The sequence below is a fragment of the Lolium rigidum genome, chromosome 5, assembly GCF_022539505.1.
Source record: "Lolium rigidum isolate FL_2022 chromosome 5, APGP_CSIRO_Lrig_0.1, whole genome shotgun sequence".
Classification (NCBI taxonomy): domain Eukaryota; kingdom Viridiplantae; phylum Streptophyta; class Magnoliopsida; order Poales; family Poaceae; genus Lolium; species Lolium rigidum.
Genome location: NC_061512.1, coordinates 55,155,550 through 55,176,786, shown reverse-complemented (window position 1 = coordinate 55,176,786; position 21,237 = coordinate 55,155,550).

Genomic DNA, 21,237 nt, shown 5'->3' with positions numbered 1-21,237 from the left:
AATATCTCTTTTTTCCAGTTAATTTTTGACAACTATACGTCAGCTCCCGGTCCTTCCGAGGTTTTTCCTTCGCCTCTTTCGAAGAAAACCCCTGTCGATGTTAGTTTTGTCGAAGATTCTGCGAACAAAACTTTGGCAGAAGATTTGAAAGAACTTCAGCAACAGCTCCAGTCTATGAAGAAACAATCACTTATGCTTATGGAACAATCTCGAAAATCCTCCGAGAGAGAAAAGGTAGCACTTCAACAAGCTCAAGATGCTATAATCGAGAAAGATGCCGCCGTTGCTGAAGCTGCTGCAGCTACGTCCCGTGAAAATTTTATGCTTCAACTGCTTACAGATGCTAGCTTGGATATGGCCGGTATGCTCCGGTATCTTTGTCGCAATTTTTCTTTCTTTCTTCCTTGTCGTCTTATTGCCCACTGATTTTGTCGAAACAGGTTCCTTTTTGAATGCCGCTACCGAAGATGAACGTGTTGAAGCCCGTTCTAATGCTCTTCTGAGGCTTGCACGTGATCATGGTTCAAGTTTCTGGGGCACACCTGAACGGACTCGCCAAATCGTTAGATTTCAAGATCGCGCGCTTCAGGTCCGCGACTTTCTTGACTTTTGCACGAGAACCTTGTCTTTAGTTTACGGGACCATGTTTCCACGTAATAAGATGCCAGAAACGCTTCCCGCTCTGATGGAAAAATTTCGGGATGCTCCTCGAATCCATGGATTTGTGCGAGCTCAATTAGCTGCCGGCGCAAGGTTTGCTATGATCATGATAAAAATCTGCTACCCGAAAATGGATATGAGTCAGATTGTTCCAAAGTGTTTGGAAAAGATGGCGAAGAGGAAAAGGAACTTCAGCAAATATGATGACGTTGTGACTCCTGTGGCCGAAGATATGATGGATGAACTTCTTCGACTAGACGCTGAATTCTTCGTTAAAGGCAGTTATGCGGAGCACAGCACTCGCGCCATAAATAATGAGCGGCTGACGATAGATAATATATTGGGTAGCTCTTGAAGTTTTGTTGCTCCAAGGATTGCATCTTGTGTACAGGAAACATAATCTATATTGTGAAGTTTCTATATTTCTGTTTTTCACTGCCAAGCCCCCGGGCGTTTTGATTGTAGTATCTTTGTTTTTATAATGCGAGGTTGTCCCAAGGCAAAATAAATACTGTATTTTTTTGGTGGGTATGAGCTCCCGAGCTTTATGTTGACCGCTGCTTGTCGATATATTTTAGTTTGGCGAGGTATTTTATACCAAGGCGAAATATTGTCGTGAACTATTTTGTCGGCACCATACGTATATATTGTATCTTTGTAGGGGAATCCCTCGAGTCTGTCGAAAAGATATATAATTCCACTATATTTATTATATTGCAGCACCGCGAGCCCGCCTCATTAAAAACCTTTTCCGGCCCCACTCGGTGCCCCGAAAAAGGAAAAGAGTGCGTCTGAAAACTCGCGGGCGTTTCAGTACATTGTATGTTTACAAAGGAGACTATATTTCGACATCTAGGCGTAAAAACGCCTGAGCTGCGCCACGTTCCATGAATTTGGCTCGTCAATCCCTGTCTTCTTGTCCTTGATTCTGTATTCTCCTCCTTCGATCACTTCTGTGACGATGTAAGGCCCTAGCCATGGTGACTCGAGTTTTTCATGACTTTTTTGATTGAGTCGTAAAACCAGGTCACCAACTTGGAAGGATCTTGGCCGCAATCGTCGACTGTGATAGTTTTTCAGGTCCTGTTGATATTTGGTGACTCGTGACAGGACTTCGTCTCGAGCTTCATCAAGTGCGTCAACATCATCCTCCAAAGCTTTTCTTGAAATTTCTTCGTTATACTCTGTGACTCTCGGGGAATCATGCTCTATTTCTATCGGCAGGACTGCTTCGGCTCCATGGACCAGAAAGAACGACGTTTCCTGCGTCACTGTATTTGGTGTTGTTCGAATACTCCACAACACACTTGGCAGCTCCTCCGGCCAAGTATGCCGAGCTTTTTCCAATGGTCCTAACAGGCGCTTCTTGATACCATTGCAGATGATGCCATTGGTCTTCTCGACTTGACCGTTGGTCTGTGGATGTGCGACAGACGCAAAACTCAATTTGATGCCCACTCCTGCGCAATATGCCTTGAATTCCTTGGACGTAAAATTGCTGCCGTTGTCTGTGACAATGCTGTGAGGGACTCCAAATCTAAAGACGATGCTTTTTACGAACTTGATCGCTGACGCACCATCCGGTGAATTTATCGGCTTTGCTTCTATCCACTTAGTAAATTTGTCGACAGCAACGAGCATGTACTCATATCCTCCTGGCGAAGCTTTGTGTAGTTTTCCCACCATGTCGAGACCCCATTGAGCAAAGGCCAAGACAGTGGGATTGGCATAAGTTCTGCTGCTGGCGAGTGAGGTTTTGCCGCAAACCTTTGACACGCATCGCAAGTTCGCACTATTTCCTTCGCATCCTCGATTGCTGTTAGCCAATAAAATCCTGCTCTGAAGACTTTGGCCGCAATGGCTCGGCTACTCGCGTGATGCCCGCATATTCCTTCGTGCACGTCCTTTAAGATGATCCTTCCTTCTTCGGGTGTAACACACCTCTGTAGCACACCCGAGATACTTCGTTTGTACAACTCCCCTTTTATCACAGTAAAAGCTTTTGATCGCCTAATTATTCGTCTTGCTTCGACTGGATCGTCGGGTATTGTTTTCCTCAGGATATACGATATATAAGCCTGCATCCATGGAATTTGCACCATCATTACCAGCTCCTGTTCCTCTTCTTCTTCTACCAAGTCTTTGGTGGTAGTCGAAGATTTCCCTTCTTTCTCCTTCTTCTTTATTTTCGCTGGTTTTGTTGACCTCTCGCTTATTTCTTCCCAAAACACGCCTGGAGGGATCGCGAGACATTGTGACCCGATGTTTGCGAGAACATCGGCTTCATCGTTACTCAACCTGCTGATATGGTTTACCTCGCATCCATCAAACAATTTTTCCAGCTCATTGTACACCTCCTTGTATGCTATCATACTTTCGTTGACTGCATCACATTGGTTCATAACTTGTTGTGCCACCAATTGCGAGTCGCCGAAGATTTTTAATCGGGTTGCACCACAAGCTTTTGCCATCTTCATCCCGTGTATGAGAGCTTCATATTCTGCTTCGTTGTTAGACGCGTTTGGGAACGTCATCCTTAAGACATATTTCAACTTGTCGCCTTCAGGTGATATCAATATCACGCCTGCTCCAGCACCTTCCAACCTTTTGGACCCGTCGAAGTTCATGGTCCAAGTTCTCGATAAATCTGGAGGCTCCGTGTTTTGTAGCTCCATCCACTCTGCAATGAAGTCTGGTAGGACCTGCGATTTTATTGCCTTTCTTTTTTCATACGTGATGTCCCGAGGGGAAAGTTCTATTCCCCAAAGGGAGACACGACCCGTAGCTTCTGGGTTGTTCAATATGTTTGACAAGGGAGCTTCATTGACCACTATTATCGGGTGCGCCGAAAAATAGTGTCGTAATTTTCTTGCTGTCGTAAATACTCCATACGCCAGTTTCTGATATTGCGGGTACCGCTGTTTTGAAGGCGACAGTACTTCGCTAATGAAATACACTGGCCTCTGGACTCCATGAAGCTTTCCTTCTTCTTCTCGCTCGACTACCAGAACCGTGCTAACCACTTGAGGTGTGGCTGCAATGTACAAGAGGAGAGGTTCTTTATCTTTAGGTGCCACCAAGATTGGTGGTGTCGAAATTGCCCGCTTGAGGTTCTCGAAGGCCCTATCTGCTTCCTCGTTCCATTGAAATTTTCCCCCCTTTTGATCAATGCGTAAAACGGTAGTGCCTTTTCTCCCAGCCTGGCGACGAAACTGCTTAAAGCTGCGACTTGCCCCGTTAACTGTTGTATTTCTTTCAACTTTTTCGGCTTTCTCATAGTAACGATGGCCTGGATTTTTTCGGGATTAGCTTCAATCCCTCTTGCTGATACTAAGAACCCGAGAAGTTCTCCGGCAGGAACTCCAAAAGAACACTTTGTCGGGTTCAGCTTGAGGCAGAACTTGTCGAGGTTGTCGAAGGTTTCCTTCAAATCTTCGATCAGAGTCGACCCCTTCTTTGATGTTATCACGACATCGTCAATGTAGACTTGCACATTTTTCCCAATCTGTGTTGCTAGGCACTTCTGCATCATCCGCTGATATGTTGCTCCCGCGTTTTTCAAACCAAAAGGCATTGTTTTGTAGCAAAACACGCCGTAAGGTGTTATGAACGCTGTCTTGGCTTCATCATCTTCTTTTAGTCTAATCTGATTATAACCAGAGTATGCATCCAAAAAGGAAAGACGTTCACATCCTGCCGTGGAGTCGATGATTTGATCGATCCTTGGGAGGGGAAAGTGATCCTTAGGACAATGTTTATTGAGACACGTAAAGTCGACGCACATGCGAAGGACTGTCGTGTTTTTCTTCGGCACCATCACTGGGTTAGCTACCCACGTGGCTTCTGTAGATATCTCTTTGATAAAACCAGTATCCTTGAGTCGATCTATTTCTGATAACATAGCTTTGCGATTTGGTTCCGAAAAGCGTCGCAAAGGTTGTTTGATTGGTCTCGCGAGAGGATCCAAATTGAGGTGGTGCTCGGCAAGTTCCCTGGGTACTCCTGGCATGTCAGCTGGACACCATGCGAAGATTTTCCAGTGCTCACGGAGGAACTCTACGAGCGCGCTTTCCTATGCGATATCCATGTTTGTTGCAATGGATGTCGTTTTCTTTGGGTCTGTCGGGTGGATCTGTACCTCTTTTGAATCCTTGGTTGTGTTAAACGTTGGATCCTTGGAAGACCTCCCTGCTTCTGGCAGCACATCATAATCCGTAAACCTTGGCGCCATATATTCTGCTTGCATCCCGAAAGTTTCTGATAATCGATGAAAATCCTTGTCGCATTTATCAGATAACGCGAAACTTCCCTTGATTGTGATAGGTCCCTTGGGCCCGGGCAACCTCCACAACAGGTATGTATAGTGTGGCACTGCCATGAACCTGGCGTACGCTGGTCGTCCCAACAGAGCGTGGTATTGCGACGGGAAATCCACAACTTCAAACTCCAAATTCTCTATCCTGTAATTTTCTCGGGTTCCAAACTGAACGTCGAGGTTGATCTTGCCCAACGGATAACTTGGCTTCTCTGGTGCGATCCCGTGGAAACGTGTATCAGTTGGTTTCAGGTTTGCCAGGGATATGTTCATCTTCCTCAATGTATCTGCATACATAAGGTTTAAGCTGCTGCCACCATCTATGAAAACTCTCGACACATCGAAACCAGCAATTACTGCGGGTAAGATGAGTGCTGATTGTCCTGGTCGAGGAACTTGCTGCGGATGATCCGCGATTGTGAAGCCGATGTCTTGTCCCGACCAATTTAAGTACTCAACTGTTGGTGGAGGCATCTTTTTTGCCATGAACACTTGTCGTGAGATTACCTTATGCGCCCTGTTGGATGGCCTAGCTTTCTGAATCATCAAAACTGCACCATTGGAATTGGGATCAACATATGGAGGCGGTTGTGGTGCTGCCGCTATTCTGAGCTGGTGCCGATTTTCATCAGTAATTGCGGGAGGAGGTGGGAGGTGGATCTCACTCCTTGGTCCTTGAGGATTTCTGTTCATGGCTTGGCTATTTGCTATTCCTGCGGCTCGTAGCATTGCTTGAAAATTGCGGCAATCTTTCTGGAGATGTCCTGACTGCCTCTTGCCGTTGTTATCGAGAAAAAAGTGCATCTGACACGGTCCGTTCATCATCTCCTCGGGGGACACATAGGGTCTTTGAAACCTTGGTCCACTATTTTGCCTGTGACTGCGAGAGTCACCTCTATTGTCTCCTTGTTGCTCATTGCTCCTTTGGTAGTCATCTCGACTATTTCCTCCAGGATTTCCTCGGAAACCAGCCGATATGTGGCCGGGAGCGTCATTGTTGTAGAACTGGCGGGAAAATCGCCTTCTATTTTGAAAGTTTCGACCACGATCCTCTTCTGGCGACCTGTGTCGCTTGTTGTATATTGCGTCTTCTCCATCTGCCCACTTGTTGGCTATCTCCATCAGTGCTGAAATTGTCTTGGGATTGGTTCTCCCCAAGTCCTCGACGAAATCTCCTCGTCGGATTCCCGCCACAAACGCGTCTATGGCTCTCTCGTCAGATATATCCTCTGCCGAGTTTTTGATAATGTTCCACCTCTGTATATATTTTCTCATCGACTCGTCGTGTTTCTGTCGGCACGCCCTCAACTCTTCCAATGACGCAGGTTTCTTGCAGGTGGATCGGAAGTTCCTCACGAAAATATCTTCAAAACTGTCCCAGCTGTCGATGGAACCTAGGGGAAGTTTCTTTATCCAAGATCTCGCGGCACCACTCAGGTGGACTTGTATACTTTGCATGGCTGTTGCTCTGGTTCCTCCTACCAGTTTCACCATCTCGAGATAATCGATGAGCCAATCCTCGGGATCCTGCAGACCGTCGAATTTTTTGAAATTCTCGGGTATCTTAAACCCTTTTGGTACTCGAGTTTTTCGAACTCGTCTCGTGAAGCACGGAAGCCCGCACAGATCTTCATCGGCAACTTCTGGTGAATGCCGATGTTCTCTTCTTTCTTGCCGCGATCTGTCTACCCTTGCTTGAGTCGCCGTGTCTCTTGCCCCACTTGGTGGATCTTGCACTGTAGCGGTAGGTCGTGGACTATTTTGCCTTGCAGTTCCTTCGGGAGGTGTAGTTGTAAATGCTGTTCCCATAACTCCAACTCCAGCCATTGCCATATTGAACAATGGTTCTCTCGGGTCTCCAGGGGGTGGTCTGGACGCTAGGATGTAAGCTTGCATCGCCATGTATCCTGCTTCTGGCGTTTTCGGGATGATGTTTCCCCTTGTATCAATCGTCATGAAGGACATGTCGAGATTTGGAATTATATTGCCCCTCTCTGCTTCAGGTATATTTTGCAGTCGAGATCTTGCTCTCCTTCGAGCCTCTCTGTGACTATCTCCCGAAGTTCCTGATTGTCGGCTGAGGTCTGCTCGACGCCTGCTTGACGCGGATGCTGCCTCTCTTCTTCTGTTCAAGGATGCTGTCTGTTTTTCCAATTCCCTACTCACACGAGCAAGTTTATATTGATAGGCTTGTAATTCCTTGGCAGTGGCGGTAGTGGTCATTGGTTCTGATCCATCCATGGCTCTCGCGGCCCTATCCCACGCTGCTTGCGGAAGTTGGACCCTTGCGCGAGGCGGGTTCCCGACATATTTGGTGCCTAAACCTCTTCTGAGATCAGCGGGATCGACGTATGGGTTTCCCAAATCATCGAAAGCCTCTGACGTCTCTGGTTCTGCTCCGTTAGCTTCTTCGATTGCATATACTTGATGATATGTTGAGTATTGATTTTTGTCGGGATTGGTGACACCATCATAAAGATTGGCGAAGACCTTTCCTAAGGCAGCAGATTTGTCGATGAAGTTGAAGTTGTTGCTGCTGTCGGAGTCGCTGCTTATAACGGAGTCCGCAGACGACTCGAAAGATGTGTTGCTGAAGATCTTGGCGAGCTTTCCGCTTGCCTTGGTGTCGACGAAGCGTGTCGACGAAAACTCCTCGTTACTCGACGAGAAATCAGAATCGTCCGTCGAAAATTCCGGCGAGATCGGAACTTCGAGACGGTAGGATCCTTCCTTATTGACGCCAAATCGAAATTTTCTGAACGTCATGACGATGGGCTCTTCCAGATAGGCACATGCATCCATACGGGAGGGCGGGTGAGGAATAAAATCGACTAGATCAGTTTTTTCCTGTTTACCTCGATCCATCGCATTGCTAGCCACCGACGAAGTCGACGATTCTGAACGTGCCATCGAGATCAGCTCCTTGCAACCTCTAGATCCCACAGACGGCGCCAATTGACAAGGGATTAACTTGTCAATGCCTACAGATTGTAGACTAGGGTTTTGTTAGATGTAGAGGGCAAGTAGATCTCGAAGGTTTCAGCCGAAAAGTGCTCGACGATATGAAAGCTAGGGTTTGGGAAAACAATGATTCGATCCTTTTTTGTCCCTTGACTCCCCCTTATATAGGAGGCGGAGCCGAGGATTTCGTATCATACAAGTTTACAGAGTCCGGGTAGGTTTCTAACTCCTCCCGCAAGATTACAAATAATACTTCCTATTACAACTCTAGCTTTCCTTAGCAATATCTTGGGCTTCTAAATCTTCTTATTCTTCGGGTCGTGGGCCTTCAGTAAACCCCGGGTACCATCTTCGGCAGGCCCATTGGGTATGCCTATGTCACCAGGCTCGTGCAAACCATGTGAACATCAATATGACACAAAGAGGATTGGGACAGTTTCGGTAAAAGAGAAGTACCTCCTCGTCATCACCCTCAACATCCTCCTGGAACTGAACGTTTGGGCCGAAATCGTCGAAGGGGTCGAGGTTCGCGTCCCAGCATCGGGCCTAGGAAGACCTCGCCGTGGTGGCCTGCAACGCCGTGCACATCTTCGGCGGGATAAACAACGTTGGTATCCACCTTCTGCTCGACGGCCAGGACGCCCGTTTCGACCGAGGTCGAAGAATCAGACAAGCAGAGGAGACGAGCGGCATGGGTGCCCGGTGAAGCCTCACCCGTCGTGACGGCCAGGACGCCCATTTCGACCGAGGTCGAAGAATCCGACAAGCAGAGGAGACGAGCGGCCTGGGTGCTCGGTGAAGCCTCACCCACCGCGACGGCCACTACCGTAGAGGCATCCTCTGCGTGGGCGGTCGCCTATTGCTCCGCCTCGTATGCAATACCTATCTTCATGCTGCTGCGGTTGGAAACGGGAAAGTCGATGCCTCAGAGGTGCGGTGAGTGGATGGGGGTTTTCACAGTGTGGGGGAGGCAAGTTGGGGGAGTGGAGAGGACGAGCTCGCGAGAGATGATGAGGCCGATTATGTTATAGCCTCTGACTCTCTGGTATCCCAGTAGTGGACGCGTGAAGTCATGCATGTACTCGACTTTCCACTTTCTGGGAGACGTGTACGAAACTTTTTTTGGACCATTTAACTTCATGTGGGACTCATGTATACCAATACTTCCAAACGTCATAAGTAATTCAAAATCATTCAGAATAATATGAGACCTTAACATTTTATTTTTTGTGTCAGATATTGTCTATGAAAAATAACATCCTTCAAAAAATAAATCCCCTATGCCAATCCGATCATGCCCGTCTACTCCAACTAGCTTCCTCGAGTAATTTGTCACCTTACATTCTTAAAATGAACCAAAATTTGGCACAGGGGTGCATCATCACATGGAAAATGATGTTACCATTCTGTCTTCCCATTTTTTTTGAATTTTTCAAAATTGTCATGCCCTAACGGAAAAAATGTACTCCTTCTAAGAAGCATGTATCAGAATGGCATTACCAAAACCTAGGGGTGGGGTGGGGGAGGGGGCACATGGTGGTGTGATGATACATCACATTTGGACCACACAACACCATTTGGACCAACCAAAAAAAACCACCCTACACAAACCCTGGTCAAAACTAGTTTGACCAATATTACAAAAGTTGTACGGAGTACATAATTCAGAAACCGTCGGAAATATACGAAGCATTCAGGAGTCCCCAAAGTCAGTGACTTTGAGTCACTTACAACCGTGGTCCACATATCAGTCACCCAAAGTCATGGCAAAGTCAGCTTGGCAAAGTCACCGACAGACAAAGCAAGCAGTGAACAGACAACTCCGTAGCACTGAAAAGACATCTCACTGAAAAGGCTAGTACTACCTTTTCTTCCCGGATAAGCAAAAATAGCTGATCGGTACTGACGAAATGCACCAGGTCCGCAATGTACTCCAGCTATAAGTGAAGCATGCCTACCACTGAAGAGGAAATTCAAGATTCCACCAGATCCCCATATCACTCTTTTGCATAAAACACGGACATATCTTTTGCACAATTCACCACTTGTTGGTCTAATCTATCGCAGCTTCCATCAGTTGGTCATCCAATTAACGATTTAACGGATTAGAAAAATAAGCGGTGGAATTAGAAGTACTAGTAGCGAAATGTGCAAAATATACCGTCCTTCCCGAGGGGGTTTGTCCAGAAGAGGGCCGGATGACAATGTCCCGGGTGCATCCAGAAACGAGAGGGGTAGTTTCTAATACATGTAAGAAATTATTTTACAAAAAGGTACATATTAAGTAGTACAACTATTAGTACAGTACTACTATTTCGAGGGAAAATGCCATGTCGTGCGACCTCTAATCAATGAGTAGAAGTTGTAGGTGCGCATAACATGCATTGCTGAAAGCTGGTTCCGCTGGAATTTGAGCTCAGCCGGGGCGGATTCTGCGAAGTTCGCCCGACGTCACTCATGTATCCCACCAAACTGCTCACTTCTTTCAATGTCTCTTCTCTTTCACTGCAGCTCTCCAACATCAGGTGCATCAACTTATCTTGTGCCTTCGCCTCTCGAGAAGGGCAAGGATGGCGATGTCAGCATATTCAAGGTTCAACTTTTGGAGCTGTACTTTATCCTGAAGAAGGATTTTGTACTCTATATCAGACTTGTCTCTTTCGAGGCACACAGTCTTGAGTATGCTGCTGGCTTTCTCCGCTGATGCAATGTTCCTCTCTTTCTGCTTAATCAGCTCGTTCTTCAACATATCGCGCTCATTGCGAAGGCTGCAAATGAGCTCCACAAGAGTTTTCGAATTCTTCTTCTTGGCAGCCAAATCGTCTCGGAGGCGATCACACTCTAAGCTGAGCTCCTCGTTTTTTTCCATCAAGATGGCGACAGTGGTGTCGATAGTCGGCGCCGCTTCCTTCAGGGCGAAATCATCGGTAGCAAGTAAGCGCAAAGGAAGAAGAAGAAGAAGAAGATAACTACACAGTGCTTGGTGCTACCTCATTTCGCCGGGGTAGGGCCGGGTTGAAATCATCGGACGACGATGATTCCTTGGTCGTGGAAGTTGGTGCAGTACGGGCGTCGTTGGAACTTCCAACCCTTTAAGATGTATAACCATAGAGACTCTTAAAGAGCTTGAGCCCGGGCAAGAAGAAACGAAAGTACATGGCGAAGGAAACTAACCCGGTGAGCACAGCACGGACGCGTTTCGGCGGCGGCGGCAGCGGCGGCGACGGCGAGCCCACTTGGTTTCGGAACCGTCTCTCGAAATTTCGAGCCGGCGTTTTTATCCGCGTACTTGACCGCCGGCGACCTGAAGTTTGAACACATTAATTGCTGGAGGAGAGAGCGACGAAAGAAACGAAAGTACATGGCGAAGGAAACTAACCCGGTGAGCACAGCACGGACGCGTTTCGGCGGCGGCGGCGGCGACGGCGAGCCCACTTGGTTTCTGGAAGCGTCTCTCGAAATTTCGAGCCGGCGTTTTTCTCCGCGTACTTGACCGCCGACGACCTGAATTTTGAAGACATTGCTGGAGGAGAGAGCGACGAACAAATGTTTGTTAGGTGGAGAGAGGAAGAAAGTGAATGGAACGAGAGAGTTTAGCGTTTTGCCCTTATAGTCATAGTCGCTAACCGTGACGCGGGAAGGTTGGTCGTCGGCGTTTAATGGTCTCCCGCGTGGAAACCGAGGCGGCCACGAGGCAGCGGCTGGCCACGCGGCGTCCAGTCGCCTACGCCGCCGTAAATGAGGGTAGTTGCCTACCACCACCAGGTGACATGCACCTTTTGCATGTCACCGTGTGACATGCGGCCTAAATTCAAATTTAAAACATTGCGAAAAAAATCATGCATCCGGTGACATGCCCATGGCATGCCACCGATGAAGAGTTCCGTGCCATGCACTCGGCACTCGCGCCGTCTTGGATCAGAAAATGAGCGAAGAACGAGGACGAGGCACTAGTTCAAATTTAGGATGAAGTTTAAGTTTTATTTTGGTTTAAATTAGATTAGAGGGAGTAGTACTCTTACTTTATTACTCGTACTTGTGTTAATGTAGTAGTATTATTATGGTGGTGTACTTGCGTTCATGTACTTGTTTCAGCTGTTTTGGTGAAGGAGACATGCATCACCTTTTTGGTGATGTATCTAGTCGTCCTGTAGCCCTTGTCAAATTCCTCTGATATACTGATGGGAGGGCTTGTTCACCCCATACTGATGGGAGCCCTTGTCAAATCGTAATCATAGCCAAAAGGCGCATTTTTTCCCGATATTACTCGATGCTTAAGGCGCGGGTGGTTGTGGTTCAGTTATCTCCCTAATTTGCACCTGCTTTCCCGTTTCCACTAGTCGAAAGTCGAAACCTGGCCACATTAACCCAAGATCCTGAAGCCGCCGCCTCAACCCTAGCCGCCTCCAGTTCTTCCTCCTCCATAGATTGGTTCCCCCTCCTCCGGTTGGCTTCGCCGGCGTCAGGAGGAGTGGGGAACCCGATCTATGCGTGGAGTTTCGAATAAAAGTATTGTTTTCATTAGATTATATTAGATTATGTTAGGATTTTGGTAGCCGCCTTCTTGTTGGTTTCCCCTCAATGGAGATGGCATCGTACGCAATAAGTGATCTTCGGCCTTTCGTTCGGCGACGAGATCTTCTTCCCGGCGTCAATGGTGGTCTTGAACGATCACAATTTTCTAGGTATGGGCCTTTGGATCTTGCTTCGCCAGATCGATTTTGGATCTTTTGTCTTTGTTGCCGTGGGGAGGATTATCCTCGCAGTTTTTGTCCCGGCTGCTACGTCCTCGACAATGGTGATTCGTACTCTCGGCTCTCCATCGACGATGACAAAGCTAGTCGGTTATTATTCCCTGATATACTGGTGTTGGTACTCTTGCCGATGTTGTATGACTGCTTTAATGGTTGCGTGCGTGCACGCAGCTTTGGCATTGCGGCTCAAAAAATTATGGGAGAACTTTCATCGGTATCTACAGGTCTATGGTTAGTTATCTATTTTTGGCTGCCTTCAGAAAAGTACAAGATTGTGTTCTGGAAGAAGAAAAAAATTGAAGACCTCGAAGATTTGTTACTATCTTTTAGACTTTATTTTGTAATCGTTGGAGTCAGTTCATGTATCTCTACCATGTACTATTTGTTGCTATGAATATATGTGGTATTGATTGTCAAAAAAAAAACCCAAGATCCTGAAAAACTGTTGGTCTATCCCGAGAAACGAGGAGGTTTAAGGAAACGAGGAGTCCAGCGCGTGCGGAAGGAGCTTTAATCGTGCGAGCATGCAGGGGCAAAATGAGGAAACTAGCGATTACTTTCTCTCCTGCCGGTCTTATACCTTAATAAATGGGCAAACTGAGCACGTTGTAGCTAATCCTTTTATTAATTAAGCAGCTATATTAGTCAATAAGATTGCCTTATGTTTTTCCTCGGTTTTCGCCAAGCCCTTATTTGTAACCCGCGAAGGAGCTCGGACGGGAGGATTCCAGTTTAGTTGACCGTTCCGTGCGGACGTGTGGGGCTAGTAGAAAGGGACCGCGTGGGACAGGACGAGACCGCGTTTGGTTGTACGTGAGCAGGAGCTGGGTTGTCTCTCTCGGCGCGAATTGGCATTTTTAAGAGCACCTTTTCCCCCTCTGTCTCTTTGTCTTTATTAACCAAATTAGTATCAAATCTAGAGAAGCTTGCATTTCTGTCTTTCTTCAATTATTTGTGCCTTTTGGCCCTCGTTGTTTGCCCAATATGGCAGCAAATCTAGAGTAGTTAAATCTAGAAGCAAATCTCCAGGGTAATGTACTCCGTACGACAAATTCACAGTAATAGTAAATCGAGAAAACAAAGTAGGGCCAACAAAATATACTCAGTAGAATAGGGATAGATAATAGGGATCCCTCCCTAGATAATAAGCTGCATACACAGCAGCCAACAGGTTCGAGGTTCTTCACAACACCATCATACTAACAACATAACAACAAGGGATCCCTAGCTAACAACAAAATAGAAGCTGCTTTGCAGCAGCAGCACACGTCCAGGACTCCGCCTACCCCATCTGCCTCTCGCCTCCACTTGTTGCTCCCCTTGGGAGCCTTGGGCTTGAGCGGAGGCATGCGCCCGGCGGAGATCTCCACCCGCCGGATGCTGCGGAGGTGCATGCCGAGCGCCATGTGCTTGGCGCGGAAGGAGTGGGGGTTCACCGACGCGCCGACCTTGGGGTTGGTGTTGCCGATGTTCTCGGCATGCGTGAGGAGGCGGTTGAAGTCAGTGCGGCCGAGCCTCCTAGTGCAGAAGGGGCACCTGTAGACACCCTTGGCGAAGTAGGAGACGTACTGGCCGACCTGCAGCCTCCGCAGCACCTGGCGAGTCTTGACGTCATGGTGCTCGTCGTCGCTGCCGACGTCGCTGCCAGACAGCTGATCCATATCAAACGGGAACTATTAGTGAATGAGATGCAACGATGACTAACGTGCATGATAACAAAGTAAGGAAAAACAGAGCCAGCCTCAGTTAGAGTGGACACGATTATATGTCTACAGGGATGGTGTTAGCGAACCATAGCTCATGCACAACAGATTTGTACACAGCAATGGTTCGCTGAACCCACTCTGTAAAAATTTGTGCCCAACGATTCATCATAGGCAAAGAAACAGATTCCAGATCTGATTTTGAACAGATTCCAGAGTATTTGCAAAATTAAACGGTTGATATCTTTTGATTCGTGCATAAAATAACTGACCGAGATCCCATAAATTAACTGATTGAGATCCCATTATTACTTGCATAAATTAACCGAACGGCCGAACTCCAAATCTTAAACGAAATCAAGAAGGGATCAAAGCAAAATGGAATAAAATCGGCGCAAATATTAACCCAATACTCAACCATCTACAGATCGGCACTAATAGTTACTAGGGAACCAGCAAAAATAGGGTTCAAAGAGGAATGGGGAACAAAAAAGGGAGCAAACCATAGTTACCTCGTTCCATGGGTCGTCCATGCAGGTGTCGTAGGGGTTCGGAGGCGAGATGTACGGCACCTCCTCATAGGGGTCCCATCCCGGCGGGATCCGACCGCCACCGGCGGCGGCGACGGCCGTTGAGGGGACGGCGTCGAAGAGGGAGGCGTCGCGCTTGGAGCCGACGGCGTCATGGACGATGGGATTCGCATTCTCCTTGTCACATCTCGCCGGCAGAGAGGGAGAGGGTTTTTTGCTTTGGAGAAGATGATGGGACGTGAGAGGAGGCGTTGCATCAGCTAGTGTGAGTGACAGAGAGAGTGCGAGGAGGCGTCTATAAAGGCGAGGGCTGGTTAATGCAACCCGCGTCCTAAGCGTCCACCATTGATCGTCTGCACGTCTTGGGCTTCTGCAACGCGACACGCGTCCACGATTGCACGTCTTCGACTTCTGCACCGCGACCCGCGTCTACGCGTCAACAATTGCACGTCTTCCACTTCTGCACCGCAACACGCGTACTCGAGTCTAACCCCTGGAAATTTAGCATTTTTTGTGTGCTCAGTTTTCCCCTTGAGTACTAATACTGCCTAGTGCAATATACTCAGTTTTACCTCAACCCTAACCCTAAACTCTGTCTTATGAAGTCAAGCATGAAGAGAAGTGGTTTTGGGTTTAAAACATGGAAATTTCAAAACCCCCATAAACCTTCATTTTAGGGTGACTAAGAAGGATCCATGCTTACCATTTTATTTTCATGTTTTAAACTTGTTTAAATCTTGGTCAAACCTAGGATTTGACCAAGATTCAAATGGGCAAAAAATAAAAAAAATCAGAAAAATGAAAAACCAAAGTACATAGTCTTCTTATGTCATATAGTAAGCATTCAATTTGTTAAACAAGGTCTAGGCATATTCAAACCAGACAAATCATGTATCTATAAACCCCTAACCCCTAAACTCTGTCTTATGAAGTCAAGCATGAAGAGAAGTGGTTTTGGGTTTCAAACATGGCCGGAAATTTCAAAAACCTCCCAAAAGCCACATTTTAGAGTGACTAAGAAGGATCCATGCTTACCTTTGCATTTTCATATTTTAAACTTGTTTAAATCATTGTCAAACCTAGGATTTGACCAAGATACAAATGGGCACAAAATTAAAAAAATCAGAAAAAAGCAGATAGTCTTCTTGTGTCATATCGTAAGCATTCAAGTTGATAAACAAGGTCTAGCTATATCCAAACCAGACAAATCATGTATCTACCCCTTGTCGATCTTATGAAGTCTTGCATGAAGAGAAGTCGTTTTGGGTTTCAAGTTTAAAATGTATCTACCCCTCTGATATAGTCTTCTTATGTCATATAGTAAGCATTAAAGTTGAGAAACAAGGTCTAGACATATTCAAACTATGCAAATCATGTATCTACCCCCTAACCCCTAAACTCTGTCTTATGAAGTCAAGCATGAAGAGAGGTGGTTTTGGGTTTCAAACATGGAAATTTCAAAAAACTCCCAAAAGCTTCATTTTAGAGTGACGTCTAAGAAGGATACAGGCTTCCCTTCTCATTTTCATGTTTTAAACTTGTTTAAATCTTGGTCAAACCTAGGATTTGACCAAGATTCTTCAGAAAAATTAAAAGAATGAAAAACCAAAGCACATAGCATTATTCTTATGTCATATAGTAAGCATTCAAGTTGATAAACAAGGTCTAGACATATTCAAACCAGAAAAATCATGTATATATCTACACCTAACCCTAATTAAACTCTGTCTTAATTATGAAGTCAAGCATGAAGAGAAGTGGTTTTGGGTTTCAAACATGGAAATTTCAAAAACACCCAAAAGCTTCATTTTAGGGAGACTAATAAGGATCCATGTTTACCATTTTATTTTCATGTTTTAAACTTGTTTAAATCTTGGTCAAACCTAGGATTTGACCAAGATTCAAATGGGCGGAAAATTAAAAAAATCAGAAAAATAAAAAACCAAAGTACATAGTCTTCTTATGTCATATAGTAAGCATTCAAGTTGTTAAACAAGGTCTAGACATATTCAAACCAGACAAATCATGTATCTATACCCCTAACCCCTAAACTCTATCTTATGAATGAAGTCAAGCATGAAGAGAAGTGGTTTTGGGTTTCAAACATGGAAATTTCATAAACCTCCCAAGAGGCTCATTTTAGAGTGACTAAGAAGGATCCATCCTTACCTTTTCATTTCATGTTATAAACTTGTTTAAATCATGGTCAACCCTAGGATTTAACCAAGATTCAAATGGGCAGAAAATTAAAAAAATTAGAAAAATGAAAAACCAAAGTACATAGTCTTCTTATGTACGTCATATAGTAAGCATATTCAAGTTGATAAACAAGGTTTGGACATATTCAAACCATACAAATCATGTATCTACCCCCTAACCCTAAACTCTTATGAAGTCAAGCATGAAGAGAAGTGGTTTTGGGTTTCAAACATGGAAATTTCAAAACCTCCAAAAAGCTTCATTTTAGAGTGACTAAGAAGGATCCATGCTTAGCTTTGCATTTCATATTTTAAACTTGTTTAAATCATTATCAAACCTAGGATTTGACCAAGATACAAATGGGTGGGCACAAAATTCAAAAAAACAGAAAAATGAAAAACCAAATCACATAGTCTTCTTATATCATATCGTAAGCATTCAAGTTGATAAACAAGGTCTACATATATCCAAACCATACAAATCGTGTATCTACCCCTGTCGATCTTATGAAGTCTAGCATGAAAAGAAGTCGTTTTGGGTTTCAAACATGGAAATTTCAAGAACATCCCAAAAGCTTCTTATGTCATATAGTACTAAGCATTAAAGTTGAGAAACAAGGTCTAGACATATTCAAACTATGCAAATCATGTATCTACCCCTAACCCCTAAACTTTGTCTTATGTAGTCAAGCATGAAGAGAGGTGGTTTTGGGTTTCAAACATGGAAATTTCAAAAACCTCCCAAAAGCTTCATTTTAGAGTGACTAATTAATAAGAAGGATGATACAAGCTCCCCTTCTCATTTTCATGTTTTAAACTTGTTTAAATCTTGGTCAAACCTAGGATTTGACCAATACGCATCCTGATGCGTCTTCTCTTGACAAAGAAGATGGCTGGGAGTTTGCGTACCTATTGCACGTGACTTGTGCTCACTGAAGTGTGGGACCTCACGCGTGGGCACCACACGTAAGTGACAGACCTGTTGGTGTAAAAACTCGGTTGATTATTATAGTGCATTAGAACAAAGTTTCCTATGGATTCAAGCGTAGGAAATCCAAGTTAACTCATTTACATGACATTATTTTTTCCATGAAGCAAAGTTAACACATCTATCAATTGGTACATTTTGGAGTGACTAAGAAGGATCCAGGCTTACTTATTCGTTTTCACGTGTTAAACTTGTCTAAATCTTGGTCAAACCTACGATTTGACCAACAAGATTCAAATGGGCAGAAAAATGAAATAAAAACAGAAAAATGAAAAACTAAATCACATAGTCTTCTCATGTCATATAGTAAGCATTAAAGTTGATAAACAAGGTCTAGACATATTCAAACCAGACAAATCATGTATCTACCCCCTAACCCTTAAACTCTGTCTTATGAAGTCAAGCATGAAGAGAAGTGGTTTTGGGTTTCAAACATGGAAATTTCAAAAACCTACCAAAAACTTCATTTTAGAGTGACTAAGAAGGATACATGCTTCCCTTTTCATTTTCATGTTTTAAACTTGTTTAAATTATCTTGGTCAAACCTAGGATTTGACAAGATTCAAATGGGCACCAAAATTCAAAAGAAAAAAGAAAAAATAAAAACCAAAGCAAATAGTTTTCTTATGTCATATAGTAGGCATTAAAGTTGATAAACAAGGTCAAGACATATTCAAACCAGACAAATCATGTATCTATACCCCCTAACCCCTAAACTCTGTCTTATGAAGTCAAGCATGTGAAGAGAAGTGGTTTTGGGTTTCAAACATGGAAATTTCAAAAACCTCCCAAAAGCTTCATGTTAGAGTGACTGAGAAGGATCCATGCTTACCTTTGCATTTCATATTTTAAACTTGCTTAAATCATTATCAAACCTAGGATTTGACCAAGATACAAATGGGTGGGCACAAAATTCAAAAAAATCAGAAAAAATGAAAAACCAAATCTTCTTATGTCATATCGTAAGCATTCAAGTTGATAAACAAGGTCTAGATATATCCAAACCAGACAAATCATGTATCTACCCCTAACCCTAAACTCTGTCTTATGAAGTCAAGCATGAAGAGAAGTGGTTTTCCGTTTCAAACATGGAAATTTCAAAAACCTCCCAAAAGCTTCATTTTAGAGTGACTAAGAAGGATCCATGCTTACCTTTTCATTTTCATATTTTAAACGTGTTTAAATCTTAATTTGTCAAACCTAGGATCTGACCAAGAGATTCAAATCGGCATAAAATTCAAAAAAACTCAGAAAAAGGAAAAACAAAAGCATATAGTCTTCTTATGTCATATAGTAAGCATTCAAGTTGATAAACAAGGTTTGGACATATTCAAACCAGACAAATAATGTATCTCTACCCCCTAACCCTAAACTCGGTCGATCTTATGAAGTCTAGCATGAAGAGAAGTCATTTTGGGTTTCAAACATGGAAATTTCAAGAACATCCCAAAAGCTTCTTATGTCATATAGTACTAATCATTAAAGTTGGGAAACAAGGTCTAGACATATTCAAACTATGCAAATCATGTATCTACCCCCTAACCCCTAAACTTTGTCTTATGTAGTCAAGCATGAAGAGAGGTGGTTTTGGGTTTCAAACCTGGAAATTTCAAAAACCTCCCAAAAGCTTCATTTTAGAGTGACTAATTAAGAAGGATGATACAGGCTCCCCTTCTCATTTTCATGTTTTAAACTTGTTTAAATCTTGGTCAAACCTAGGATTTGACCAAGATTCTTCGAAAAAAATCAAAAGAATGAAAAACCAAAGCACATAGCATTCTTATGTCATATAGTAAGCATTCAAGATGATAAACAAGGTCTATACATATTCAAACCACAAAAATCATGTATATATCTACCCCTAACCCTAAACTCTGTCTTATGAAGTCAAGCATTAAAGAGAAGTGGCGGTTTTGGGTTTGAAACATGGAAATTTTTTAAAAAATCTTCATTTTAGGGAGACTAAGAAGGATCCATGCTTACCATTTTATTTTCATGTTTTAAACTTGTTTAAATCTTGTTCAAACCTAGGGTTTGACCAAGATTCAAATGGGCAGAAAATTAAAAAAATGAAAAAAATGAAAAACCAAAGTACATAGTCTTCTTATGTCATATAGTAAGCATTCAAGTTGTTAAACAAGGTCGATCTAGACATATTCAAACCAGACAAATCATGTATCTATACCCCTAACCCCTAATTAAACTCTGTCTTATGAAGTCAAGCATGAAGAGAAGTGGTTTCGGGTTTCAAACATGGACTAAGAAGGATCATTTTAAAAAACCCCAAAAGCTTCATTTTAGAGTGCATAAGAAGGATCCAGGCTTACCCTTTCATTTTCATGTTTTAATCTTGTTTAAATCTTGGTCAAACCTAGGATTTGACCAATATTCAAATGAGCATAAAATAAAAAATAAAAAAAAAAAAAAAACGAAAGCACATAATCTTCTTATGTCATATAGTAAGCATTCAAAAGTTCATAAACAAGGTCTAGACACATTCAAATCAAACAAGTCATGTACCCCCTAACCCTACACTGTGTCTTATAAATGAAGTCAAGCATGAAAAGAAGTGTGGTTTTGGGTTTCAAACATGGAAATTTGAAAAACCTCCCAAAAGCTTCATTTTAATTAGACTGACTGATTAATTAAGAAGGATCCATGATTAATTACCTTTTCATTGTCATGTTTTAAACTTGTTTAAATCTTGGTGAAACCTAGGATTTGACCAAGATTCAAATGGGCATAAAAATTCAGAAAAAAATCGAAAGAATGAAAAACCAAAGCACATAGCCTCTTCTTATGTCACATAGTAAGCATTCAAATTGATAAACAAGGTCTAGACATATTCAAACCAGACAAATCATGTATCTATACCCCTAACCCCTAAACTCAGTCAATCTTATGAAGTCTAGCATGAAGAGAAGTCGTTTTGGGTTTCAAACATGGAAATTTCAAGAACACATCCCAAAAGCTTCATTTTAGAGTGACTAAGAAGGATCCATGCTTACCTTTTCATTTCATGTTATAGACTTGTTTAAATCATGGTCAATGTGACGCCCCGGAACCGGTACCATGAGGATCCCAGCGATCCCGCCGAAATCCGCATGATATCGATTCAGAGACGCCCT